Genomic DNA, 13,719 nt, shown 5'->3' with positions numbered 1-13,719 from the left:
CAGATAGAAGCTATCCGTGCACGGGGATCCTTGATGGTCGGCTCGCCGAGGCCCGTGCACGCCCTCCCCCCGCCGCGGGAGCTCCGCTTGGGTCCTCCCCGAGCGCCCCACCCCACGCACCGGTCGCCCCGGATGAGATCCGGGGCCGCACTCGCTCTCGTACTGCCGCCCTCCACGCCCAGAGCGCGTCACGTGTTTTGGGGTCAAGCAGCCCCCCGATGGATGCCTGATGAGAGCCTTATTCTGGAACATCCGCGGTTTCGGCCAAGATGGTCGACGCCGCCAACTCATTGAGTACATGCGCACCGAGCGTATTGACATAGTGGCCATCCAAGAAACGATGCGTACTGAATTTTCCCTGTCGGAACTTGAGCCTTTGATCTCCGACCTATTCGCCTGGCACTAGCTCCCTTCTAGTGGGATCGCAGGCCACTCGGGTGGCATCCTCCTAGGTGTGAAGGATGCCACCCTTGAGGTTGGGGGCATGGACCGGGGAGAGTTCTTTGTAAGCATGGAGGTTTTCGAACGGTCCCTAAACTTTAAATGGGAGATCATCGCGGTCTATGGCCCGGCCGACCACCGTAGGTCGGAGACCTTCCTCGCTGAGCTCAAAAGGAAGGTTGCGTCGGCCTAGTTTCCGGTGGTAGTTGGCGGCGACTTCAACCTCATCCGGACGGAGGAAGACAAGAGCAATAATCTAGTGAATTTTCCTCGGATGCAATTATTCAATGACTGCATTGCAGATATGGGGTTGCGGGAACTCGATCGGGTAGGGGCCAGATTCACTTGGACTAATCGCCAAGTCGATCCGACTCGCTCGGTCCTCAATCGAGTTTTCGCCTCCCTTGAGTGGGACATTCGATGCCACCTAGCATCGCTGTGGGCGATCACACGGATTGGGTCAGACCATGTACCCCTTCTCCTCTGTTCGGAGAATGAACGTCCTCCTCCTCCGCCACGCTTCCGTTTTGAGACCTTCTGGTTGCGCCATCCAGGCTTCACAGCTGCGGTGGTCGGCCGTTGGCGTGAGGCGAGGGACGCTCCCCATAGGGCCCTGTCAGCCATTGACTCTTGGCATTTCTGCGCCAAGCGGTCGCGGCAGTTCTTGAAAGGATGGGGTGCTAACGTGGGTCGGGACGTCCGTGAGCGGAAGAAAGCTCTCCTTAATGACATCCAAGCCCTCGACCTGCGGGCTGACACCACTGGTCTTTCGGCAGACGAATGGATTCTTAGGTACGACTTGGAAGATCAGCTCACGGTCATCTACACTGACGAGGAGGCCTACTGGCGCTTGCGAGGTACACAGAATTGGGTCCTCAAGGGGGACGCCAATACTGCCTACTTCCAGGCTATTGCTAATGGCCGTAGGCCCCGCAATTCCATCCCCCTCTTGTGGGATGGCCCGACCCTTCTCCAGCGCCCGGAGGACATCCGGGCGCATGTTGATGGCTTCTACAGAGACCTATTCTCTGCCTCCCCTCGGGGAGGTCTTGCTCTGGCGCAGGACATTTGGCCTGCCCACTGCTGCGTCTCGCCGGCGGACAACGCGGCCCTCACGGCCCCGTTCTCCGAGGAGGAGGTCCGGGCAGCCATTATGTGCATGAACTCCTCCTCGGCCCCTGGCTCGGATGGCCTCCCAGTTTAGTTTTTTCAGTCCTTCTGGGAGGTGATCAAACCCGAGGTGATGGCCCTATTTGACGAGTTCATGGCTGGGACCATTGACCTCGGTCGGCTGAATTATGGGGTAATCACGCTCATTCCTAAGGTGCCGGGTGCCTCAGACATCCGGCAATTCCGGCCGATTACAGTGATTAACGTCATCTTCCGCATCCTTGCCAAGGGGTACGCCATTAGGGTGGCCCCTATAGCTGACCGGATCACTCACCCTGATCAGTCAGCGTTCATCCAGGGCCGTTATATCCTTGATGGAGTCCTAGTGTTCCACGAAGCTCTCCATGAGGTGCGCTCCAAACACCTCAAGGCAGTCTTCCTGAAACTGGACTTCCACAAGGCGTATGACACGGTCAGCTGGGCCTTCCTTCAGGAATGTTTGCTTCGGAAAGGTTTCGACGATAGATGGGTGACCAGAGTTATGCAGTTGGTCTCTTCTGGCCGCACAGCGGTGAACATTAATGGGGAGATTGGCCCGTTCTTCCCCATGTTTTGCGGGGTCCGCCAGGGCGACCCCTTTTCCCCATTCCTCTTCAACATAGTTGTTGATGCGCTGGCGGCCATCCTCGATAAGGCCAAGGCGGCAGGACACATCAAGGGGATTGTCCCGCACCTTGTTGGAGTCAACGGGATCTCCCTTCTATAATACGCGGACGACACCTTCATCATGGTGGAGGGCTCCGCGAGTGATATCTCGAACCTCAAGTTCCTCCTCCTGTGCTTCCAGCAGATGTCCGGCCTGAGGATCAACTTCGACAAGAGTGAGGTGATGATCTTGGGCTACTCCCAAGACGAGCGGCAGAGCATCGCGGATCGGCTTAACTGCCAGCTTGGGTGCTTCCCCACGACCTATCTTGGGATACCCATTAGCGACACCAGGCTTACGGTGGCCGAGCTGCGCCCCACGGTGGGGAAGCTCCAACACCGGATCGAGCCCTGGCAGGGACGGTGGCTTTCAAAAGCAGGCCGTACGGTCCTTATTAACTCGTCCCTCGCCAGCCTCCTCTTATTCATCATGAGCTTCTACAGCCTTCCGGAGACTCTTCATCATGAGATTGCCACCGTTCAAGGGCGATTTTACAGGGCCGGCGAGGGTGATAAGCAGAAATACCACATGGTCAAGTGGTCCGAGATCTGTAAACCCCGCGACCAGGGCGGCCTTGGGACCATGTCCTCCAAACGCATGAATATTGCCCTTTTGACTCGGTGGCTCTGGAGGATTAACAACGGCGAAGGTGGCATGTGGCTGCGCATTATTCAGCAGAAGTACCTCCGCGAACAGCCACTCGCCTTCTGTCAGCGCTCTGGAGGATCTCAGTTCTGGCAATCTGTCATCCAGCTCCTCCCTGTCCTCCGGATAGGGACCTCGATTGAGATCGGGTCCGGCACCGCCACGCTTTTCTGGTTTGATCGCTGGACTGGGGACGCACCCCTGGCGTCCCGGTTTCCGGTCCTGTTCTCCATCGCGGTGGCCCCCCAGATCTCCGTGGCAAACGCCCTTCTTGACCTTGGGCGCCTCGCGTTCCGAAGGCCTTTTGGTCCTGCGGAGAATGTGGACTGGCAGGAATTGCTTGATTGTGTGGCTCTCCATGAGCCGGATCTCACGACTGACGTTGACCGCGCCAGATGGCGTCTTGAACCGTCCGGTCAATTCTCCACCAAATCTCTCTATCTGGCCATCGCCCCCTCACAGCCTTCTTGCCTATGCATGCCATGCATATACTCCCTCCGTTCGGAATTACTTGTCTCGAAAATGGATGTATCTAGAACTAAAATATGTCTAGATACATCCATTTCTGCGACAAGTAATTCCGAACGGAGAGAGTACGTCTCACACCAGCTTGCTACATAGAGAGAGCACGAGCGAGATCCTGCATGGTGACGACGTAAGCTTCACCTCCAACTGCTACAGCTGGCTGCTCAGCCACAAAATTACCTCCACCGCATCGTTCCATGACCGCTTGGAGGCGGCCTGGCACCGGTTGGGGCAATGGAACGCTTGCCGCCCGCCACGGCACGTCCTCCAAGTGCTTGTGTCCTCGCCAACAAAGGCGATTGCTAGGCTTATGTTTTTGGCGGCGATATGCGTGAGTTTTTTTCCCAGATATACGTGAGAGATTGGAAGAAAGATAGTACATGCCAGATTTGAGATACTTGAGTCATGGGGGAGAGAGATACTTAGATTTTCAGTTTTACTATTTTTCAGACGTCTGTTTTTAAATTCGGCTCAGGTCGTTTTTCTGTCCGTTGGATACACACGAATCTCTGTGCGTTGGTTTGTCCTCAATCTCCGCGTACAGGGTCATCATGTCCATTCAGTCGGTGGGGGGCGGCTACTTTTGTCTTGGCCGAGGAGGGGATTGACGGAGGAAGGGCGGAGACAGCGGAGGGAAGGTGGGGTTCCTCGCCGGTGATTAGCAGCAGGTCGTCGAGGCGGAGATGGCACGCGGCGGGTCCCCAGCAAAGAGCGCTTGATTGTGGGAGGCGTATTTCGCAGGGATGACCACAGGTACAGGGGATGTTGGTCTGGAGGGAGCTCGGGGAGCTCTCCTGTCGTGCTCGCCACCAGCGCCTGTCGATGGGAGAGGTAGTAGTCGCCGCGGTGGGGCGCAAGGTACTTTTCCCCCTGTCTCCCTGCTGTTATCGCTCTGCCCAATTTGTCCGTGTGTTGCTCGATGTGATATGCCTCTCCCCGCGTTCAATTCAGTTCATCGTCATGGTCGTCGCAGGTGTCGCTCAGTTAGTTGGTTGTTTGGCCAGGAATGTTCGTGATAGTTTAGTTCATCAGGAACGCTCCTGAAATTTTAATCTGTAGTTGACTCACTTATTTATCACAATAATTTATCAGTTTTGTATATGCTCAGTGCTGTCAACTCTTATGTTTCTCATTCTCAAGCGTACATCATTCTTTAGTCATTCAGTCTTGAGATTTTAGTTATATATCAGTCTTCAGACAGTTTTGTTTTTCAGTCATCAGTGTACTTTTCAGTTTAAGTCATTGTTCATTCTTCAGTGTTGTTCCGTGTTCTTATCAGTACCCTTTCGTCAGTGCTTATTTCATCAGTCCTCAGTTTTTCTTTGGATCGGCTTTTAGCGCTTCAGTATTCAGCTATTTATTATTTCAGTCCATCGTATAGTGTTTGCGTTTCAGTATATGTCATCTTTATTTCAATATAATTCATTGTTCCTCTCAGTCTTATTCTTAGTCTCAAAACTCAAAGTCTCGGTTTTCTTCACATGAGGATTTCATTCTTCGGTTTCAGTAGTTTCATTGTTAAGTGACATTTTATTCAGTTTCGTCAGTATTTTCAGTGTTAGGTGTATTTTTTTTTCAGTTTTGTGGGTAGTTAGGTGTCGTTTTCATTGTTAGGTGTCATTTTCTTCAGTTTTTCAGTTTTCAGTGTTTCATTTGTCAGTATTCAGTTTTGTCCGAGTTTTCAGTCATGTAGTTGATTCACTCATTTTCTTTTGTTTGTAATTTCATTATCTTCTTTCGTCCTGAGTTTTCATTTTACCTCTTCGTTCATTCATATCCAGTCACTTCCTTGTTTTGTGTTTTTCGTCATGATTCTTCTTTTTATTCAAATTATTATTTTCCAGTCACTTCTCAGTCTTGTGTTTCAGTTATCAGTGTCTCATTTCACTTGTGATTCAAATTTTCTTTGTGTGCTAGTTGTCGTCAGTCTAGAGACATTGTAATGATAGAATTAGTCCTTAATTTTTTGTTTTCCACTCTTACTCATTCCTTTTAGTTAACTTTGTCTTTCATCCCTTAGTCTTTAGTTATCATTCTCGATGTATATTTAATTATATTTCAGTTCCATCCATGTTCATTATCTTGATATTGATCATTCTTTCGCTGTTAGATAACTAATCTTTAGTGCAACCCCTTCAGTCCCTTTTTAGTCACTGTTTGTCTTGGTGAAGTAAAACATGGCATGATCAGATTTGTCTACGAACTTAGTTTGTCCTCAATCATCTTCATTGTAACTTTTGTTTTTGTTAAACATTTGATTTGGCATCATTTTTTGTCTATGACCTCAGTTTTGTTATCTTCATCATTCTATCTACACAACTTGCTCATTTTTATTTCATCATGCTTTTTGGTTAGTTTCAAAAGTGATACTGCCGCATACAAGTCAGTAACAGATGGTCATATCGCTTTTCAACAAGGATGGTTGAGAGGAATTCCCGGAGGAGAACTACCAAGCATTGAGAGAGCGGTGCTAATCACCATCAGGAACAGTGCACTGGACGAACTGAATACGATGGACGATGGTTGTCTTCAACGAGGTCTAATTATGAGATTGTCAGGAATAAGACTGTTTTAAGTTACCGCGGTTTGTTATGTTGTCTGTCATCGATGTCGCGCCAGAAGATTGACGAACTATGCTTTGTTTTATGTTTTTGTTTTCTTGGTGGTATTCACCGTCAAGAACTATGTATATTGCGTCTCAAAACTTCTTGTGCTTTTTCTGTGTGGCAGTTGATTATTAAGTGATCACTAATCATGTGTCTCTCTTTTCTTTTTTGTAAGTTCTTCTGTTGTGGCCATAGTTTGTGTTTCTTTTTGGATTTTTGGGCTGAACATTTTAAATTTTAAATCAGACATCTGATGGATAGACACTCCCTAGATTTTTTTATAGATCCGTGAGAGTTGAAAAATTATATGGGTTAATATACACCATAATAACTTGGTCCCATCCATGGTTTTGGGTACCGGGCGGAAAATTTGGGTACCGCCCGGCATCCGCATTTACCGCTACCCCACGAGGAAATCCTGTACCGAGCAAAAAAAAATCAACTTTTTTGGAAATTTTGAATTTGAACGGAGCAATTGTAGTCAAGTAGCACGGAAACTCTTTTAAAATAGTAAACTGCTAATAGTACAATGGTTCGCGTGTCCTTGCTATGCTGCGGCCGGTATCTTGGTCTTGGGTTCGAGTACAGTTTTCTCACTTCTTCTTTTGCCAATTTTTGAGGATACAGTACACAATATGGGCAGTAGCACTACCAAAGAGAGTGTTTGGCTTCCAACTAACTCCGGCTTCAGAAATGGTCAATTTGGTGGAAAGGATCTATTTGATTGGATGAGGTTGAAGAAACGAAGGGGTACCCACTTACTAGTGGCAGTGGTGGGTAATCCCCCTCCCCCCCAACTCCAGATTCTAGAGTTTTTTTAAGCACCCCCTGAGGAGCTTCACAAAAACTAGGAGTTGTATCCCAGATTCTAGTTTTTCTGTGGAGCGGCATATCATGGAGCTACCCCGTTTGACTTGTATTTTTTGGAGTGAAGCTGAATTTTAAGGAGCGGAGTAGTCCCAAACAGGCTCTGTATATTCTAAAAAACATGAGGCCAAACGGGGAATCAAACTCAAAAACTCTAGTAAGAAGGACGGTATCCTTGCCACTGCGCTAGGTTCTTTCTTCTGATTACAATGAGCTTATTTAGAATATGTAGTAGCACATAAATTTTTTGAATTTAAAATTTGTTTGTAAATTTTAAACGGTATTCGCTTGGAATTTTTCGGTATCCCCGGTTACCGCGTTTCTCGCCGCCCCTCGGTAATTTTCTCCCACCTAATGAACGGCTCTAATTTTCCGATTATCGTGGGAATTTTATGGAGTCTCTAATTTGTACATGTGTAGAGGTAGAGATAGATAGATAGATAGATAGATACTAGATAGATAGATAGATATAGATATAGATCTAGTGGGCCGGCCCACTAAGAGGCGCTCTTTAGTGAAGTCGCTCCAATTTGCTGCCCACGGTGATGCTTAAAAGAAAGAAAGAAAAATATTTGCTGCCCACGGTGATGCTTAAAAAAAGAAAAAAATATTTGCTGCCCACGGGCAGCATATAGGAATTGCCTGCCACAACGAGCCTCATTCCAAGCAGACATCACATCTGCAATATTAGCTTCTCTCCGTTAACAATCGTGGTAGAGCCAACGACTTCAAAATTTCCTCAGTTGCATCTACCTCATCCTCCCAGATGAGATCATCAACCTCTTCGTCTTGCAGGTGCAATCGTTCCAGCAGCTTACTTGGATAATCATGACCCATCCCACGAAAGCTGGACCCTTCGTTGTTGACTTGTTGTCTGCCATTGTCCCCAGATCCTCCTCGACCAACGACGTGCCCTAGACCACTGATCGCCCGCACCTCTACCAGGCTGAGAGGAATATAGCAGGTAGAGCCTGTACTAGTATATAAAACGGACGCGATGCCGGACATGGGAACTCGCGACGGCGTGCCGTCTACAGGACTATTGAACCCTAGGTGAAAAAAGCTGTTCGAGTTTCCATTTGCTTTTTAGCTTTCATTCAGGTTGGTCCCCTTCGAAAGGCAATGGAAAGCAAGGGTCCCGCTAGCATTGAGGAAGGTATTGGTCCAAAGCAGAAACATACTTTAAATGGAGATACCTATGTCTCCTGCGAGACTCGGCCCACCAAGTAAAATCCAGCCCATCGCACTGGCTGCCCCTCTCTTCAATTATTTCCAAGCCACGCCACAACGAGTCGTCAATCACTTAGTCGGCTTTGAGTTTCAGTCATGTACCTTCATTCATGAAAGTAGGGTTTTTAATTTTGAGGCTCATAATATAGCCAAGTATGGTTGTAATCTAGCATTAGGTCGTTATTTATGGTTAGGTGTTCCCCCTGACCATGTTCTTGTACCCTTAAACACTGCTCTTAATCAATAAAGGTTAGTAGAATTTTCAAAAAAAAAAATAGTCGGCTCTTGTGGCGCCGTTGCATAGGTGTATGGCAGTGCTAAGTAGTTGCTCCCTGTCTACAAAATGGTCGACAACAGAAATGCTGAATTTGCAAAGTAGGAATATTAGTATGAGACCACGTAGTTACTGTTGGATGAATAGCAACTAGTATTTCCTGAGGGCCAAAGGCCATTACATAAACATGTGTGTCAAAGTGCAGAAAAACCCTTATACAATGGGGGTATACCGAAAAGTTGGACTATACACATCTAACACCACCCCCCCCCCCCTAAACTCATGGTGGATCAACAACACTGAGTTTGGAGAGGAAAAAGCCGTGCTGCGCTCGAGTCTGTGCCTTAGTGAAGAAGTCCGCCAATTGTAACTCAGAGGGCACATAGTGAAGAGCGAGAATCTGATCCTGCACAGCAGCACGCACAAAGCGGGCATCCACACCGATGTGCTTGGTGAGCTCATGCTTCACCGGGTCACGTGCAATACTAATAGCGCCAGTACTGTCTGACAGTAAGGGAGTCGAGGTAGTAGCAGACACACCAAAATCCTCAAGTAACCACTGTAACCAGATCACCTCGCCGTCAACATGGCCATGGCTCGCAACTCAGCCTCTGTACTCGAGCGAGAAACTGCAGTCTGTTTCTTTGTCTTCCAGGCAATAAGAGAGCCACCAAGAAAGACACAATAAGCAGAGAGCGAGCGTCGATCAAAGGGATCACTAGCCCAGGTAGCATCAGAGTAGGCCTGGAGCTCAAGAGAGCTGGAGCGAGGAAAGAAAAGGCGCTGAGAGATCCTGCCATGAAGATATCGTAGAATACGGAGGAGATGGCTATAGTGGACAGAGGTGGGGGCTAAAACAAACTGACTCAGGATGTGGACAGGATAGGAGATGTCAGGACGCGTAACAGCAAGATAGACAAGACTGCCAACAAGATGACGATAGCGAGTGGGAGTAGGAAAAGAAAATAGACTGGCCTCTAGTGCAGCTGTCACCCGTCCTCACGCCACGAGTCGTCAATCACTTAGTCGGCTCTTAGTTTCAGTCATGTACCTTCAATCATGACAGTAGGATTTTTAATTTTGAGGCTCATAATATAGCCAAACATGCTTGTAATCTAGCATTAGGTCGTCATTTATGGTTAGGTGTTCCCCCTGACCATGTTCTTGTACCCTTGAACATTGCTCTAAATCAATAAAGGTTAGGAGAATTCTAGAAAAATAAAAATAAAACTTAGTAGTCTCTAGTGGCGCGGTTGCATAGGTGGATGGCGGTGCTAGTTAGTTGCTTCCTGTCTACAAAATGGTCGACAACAGAAATGCTGAATTTGCAAAGTAGGAATATTAGCATGAGACCACGTGGTTACATAGTACAGGAAAGTAAAATTTCCAACAGAAAATTGAGATCGTAAAGTTAAAATCATCTATGGATACCCACCTAGGATGTGACATGTGGAAGATGGAGCAGTCATAGCAGGCTAATAGGAATGTGTGAATTTCAGTTTGCCAAACTTGCTCGGTAGCTTTGCATTCTCAGTTTCACATACATATCTTCCCTTACAAAGCAGAGTGCAGATACAGTGGCAGTCCCCCGCAAAGGAAAGTACGAAAGATATGCTGGCGGCGACCGACAGAGATTACCCAGTAGAGATCTTATCACGGTGCCATGGGTAGCCAGACAGTACCCCATTGGAGTTGAAGAAAATAGGGTTTGAGAGCAATGGTGAAACACCGATTGTCAACAAGCCCAACCAAATAGTCATGTTTTGAAAAAACATGCATAGCTACATAGGGTGTTACATTGTGGAGGATAGAAGAGTCATCGAGCTGGCAAATGAAATAATGAGATTCGGTTTGCCAAACTTGCTCGGTAGCTTGCATCCGGACTGATACACACTTCCCTTGAAAAGCAGAGTACAGGTACGGCACAGCAACAAATAGAGAGTATCCAGTAGACATCTTGTCATGGTGGGATGAGTGCGTCTCTGAACAGTACTCTGTTGGTGGTGCCAATCGTCATCGAGGGCGCCCACAACTCCCACTTGCAAACTCGGTCTGAGGAGCTTCATCTATCTCCTCGGTCCGAGCTTGCTTGATCGCATGTGAACTCCCATACCTTGCAACTTTGCTTGATATTATTCAGTACCCATTGGGAGTACAGGATGGCTGTGACGCTCCCTGCTCCTTCCCATCTAGCAGAGTTGCTCCGGTTCCTCCTAGATATCAAGATTTCTGTTATTTTTACTCTGAAGAGTGAACACTGAAAGATTTGTTTATCTATCTTTCTAAAAATAAACAAACAAACAATATAATCTTCATCTCAGCTACAAAGGGGATTAGCTTCAAAGGGAAAAAAAAATACAAGTAGAGACCACAGACATAAAAAACAGCCACCTGCAGGCTGCAGTCAGGAAACTATAACATATAAGCTTCATATGTCCTCCACATAAATAGTAATGGAAGTAACGACATTGTGTTTAAGCAGAGTTTATGAGTTATGACAACCAAGTATGCATCTAAATGATAATTGTGTTCAATTTATTTTAAATTCACTAGCACAGACATAATCTCTTGCAGCGTCGATATACACAGTTGGTGTGCAGGAAAGAAAGTCTGAAAAATATCACCAGAAATCAGATGGAACCAAACAAAATTGAAGGAGGTTTGAGTTGTACCAACATGGCATCAGAAGACCGTGGCAGCGATCAGAAATTCAGAAGCAGCGGGAAGGGAAACAAAGGGCTAACATATCATCCGTAGTAGCATCTCCTATTGGAGAGAGGCAAACATCGTCAGATACCCAACGGAACTATCAATCAATGGATCGTATGGCAGGAAATAAACAGACGGAAATTCTACCTGTAGGTATCAGCAAAGGCGTCGACCTGTGTGGAGAATCAACAAGAAGGAAGGAAGCAACATCGACCAATCATGAAGCGTCGCCGTTGTTGGAATGGCAGGACCAGAAATCATCTTCCTCCCCTATGTCAGGGTCTTGCCTGCTACACCAACAACAGATTAAGGGACATCATTAGTTCTGTCCATACTTATCTGCTAATACTAGTGAACCAACGAGAAGATGACTACTGACCTGTCGCTCCCCTTCGTCCCCCCCGCTGCTGCATGCTCGGGATGGAGAGATGATAACTCCTCCCCCTCCGTTGCTTCATCCACATGTACTACAATAGTGGATCCTTGGACAATGTCGCCTAGGTCGTGCTGGCTCCGTTCCTCCTGCAGTCGCAGCAAGGGATGGTTGGGGTGTGCGTCCACTTCACGTTGCAACGTACCAAGCCTGGCCACTTCACTTTTCCAATTAAGTCAAATCTCCTTGAGACATGCAAGGTGCTCGATACCATTAATCCCTGATTCCAACCTGCAGTAACTGATTTCTATCTTTCCCAGCTGGGAACAGGTGCCCTCCTCGAATACCAGCTCTCTCGCTTGCTTCAGACACCAAATATTCAGTTTTTTGAGATTTGGGAACGCTCCCGCTTTGAACGCTAACTTCTCCCCAATATCAGAGCTCCGTCCAAGACAAAGCAGCATGAGGTTGGGAAGTGGCCCTAGTATTTCCATGATTTTACCTTCTTCCTTTATTAGACTCCTAGATAAGTAAAGCTTGACCAAATGCGTCAGATTCCCAAACCAGCCAGGAATCTGTCCAAGGGACCCAGACAACTTCAGACTCCTCAACCGGGGAGGAGGAGAGGAAACATCATGCAGCCACTCGAGTGAACCTTTCATTGAAAGGGAGCAGAGGCAAGTGAGGCCAACTCCACCGCGCGACCCTATCCTGTCCGCCCCGGTCCGTTTGAGGCAAAAGGGACAAAGGAGACGGCCCAGCGTGCGACGACCCGAACCCATCCTGTCCGTTTTGTGTCCGGGCCGACCCATTTCGAGCGCAAACTTGCGCCGGGTTTGGGTCCCGGCGGACACCAAACGGACGCGCCCTCGTCCGCGTCGGGGCCGCGTGGCAGGCGGCCACCTACATTCCTCCCGCCCACATCAATGCGCATGGGCGGGCGGCCCCACCTGTCATCCACACTGCCCCACGCCACCCCGCGGCCTCCTCGAAACCCGACAGCCCCAGGCCCCAAACCCTAGCCAAGAACTCGCATGCCGGCCGCCCCGCAGCCACGGGGCTCTGGAACTACGGCCGCAAAGGCAAGCACGACCGCGAGGCTGGCTCCTCGTCGGGGCGTCGCCGCGGCTCGGTGAAGAAGGAGGAGCCGACCTCACCATCGCCACCACGCCGGGCCCCCTCGCCGCCCGCGTTCTCCATCGCCCCCGCTTCCGCCGGCGAGCGCGACCGGCACTACATCCGCGCAAAGGTGTGCCGTCGTTATTGGGAGACGAGGACGCCGATCCCCTGGAGCGACGCCCACCTCCCCAACAACTGGCATTTGTCGGCCGACCGCGTGCCGATCCCGCCGGTCCCGGTGACCGGCCGTGCGCGCCGCCAGGAGATCGAGCGCCGCCGCCGCCTCCTCCCGGACGACCTCTACTACGATCCCAGGTATGCCCCCGACTCGCCATTGTGGGACACCTGGTTCCGCGATGAGCACGACGCGCGGCGGGCGTCCTATTTCGCTGGCACGTCGACGGGGCCACGGCGGCCACGCCCAGAGGGCCGAGCGGACGCTCCCCAGGAGCGCGGGCGTAGGGTGGTGCGCGGCCTCACGCCCACGTCGTCGCCGTCTCCATCGCCACCACCACCTCCTCGCATGACAGCGGAGGAGGAAGCCCGTCTCGTGCAGCGTGTCATGGAGGACTCCATGCGCACGCACGACGAGCGGCAATGGGATGGCTTGGAGGAGGCCATGGCACTGTCTGCCGCCGGCGACGTGGCCTTCCCGGAGCTGCAGATGGCGGCCTTGACGGAGGAGAGGAGGGAGGACGCCATGGAGGAGGAGCCGGCGGCGGCCTTCCAGTAGCTGGTGGGCGCGGGGTGGGCCTGGTCCTACACTGCTCCGGAGATGGCTGCCAGCCTGGGTGTGGACTGGCGCGCCACTCCGCCGCAGTCACCGGAGCAGGAGGGGTCGCCACGGGAGGAGGTGTTGCAGGCACCTCCCGCCGTCCAGCCCGCCCCCGTCTACCAGGCACCGCACGCACCGCCGGCCCACCTGTGGACGCCGCCGGCCTACGTCGACCTCGTCAGCGACGACGATGACACCGGCGGCAAGTGAAGAGCACCACGGCGACGGCAACGACGGGCACGGGCAGGAGCGCGCCGGCGGCGACCGTTTTTTTTCTTTTTTATGTTTAATTATTAATGTGACGAAACTGGGCCGTTTTGTGGCCATGGACCCCCCTAA

General features: G+C 50.1%; 1 long non-coding RNA gene across 1 annotated transcript; it reads left to right on the top strand.

Moving 5' to 3' along the window:
• Nucleotides 1-4,025: 4,025 nt before the first annotated feature.
• On the top strand, nt 4,026-6,175 carry LOC123088368 (uncharacterized). The gene is made up of 2 exons (XR_006441857.1): nt 4,026-4,285; nt 5,783-6,175. It is a non-coding gene; the product is annotated as an uncharacterized lncRNA (long non-coding RNA).
• Nucleotides 6,176-13,719: the final 7,544 nt, after the last annotated feature.

Source organism: Triticum aestivum, chromosome 4A, assembly GCF_018294505.1.
Source record: "Triticum aestivum cultivar Chinese Spring chromosome 4A, IWGSC CS RefSeq v2.1, whole genome shotgun sequence".
Taxonomy (NCBI): Eukaryota; Viridiplantae; Streptophyta; class Magnoliopsida; order Poales; family Poaceae; genus Triticum; species Triticum aestivum.
The sequence above is the reverse complement of the archived record's forward strand: the minus strand, read 5'-3'. Positions and strand labels throughout refer to the sequence as shown.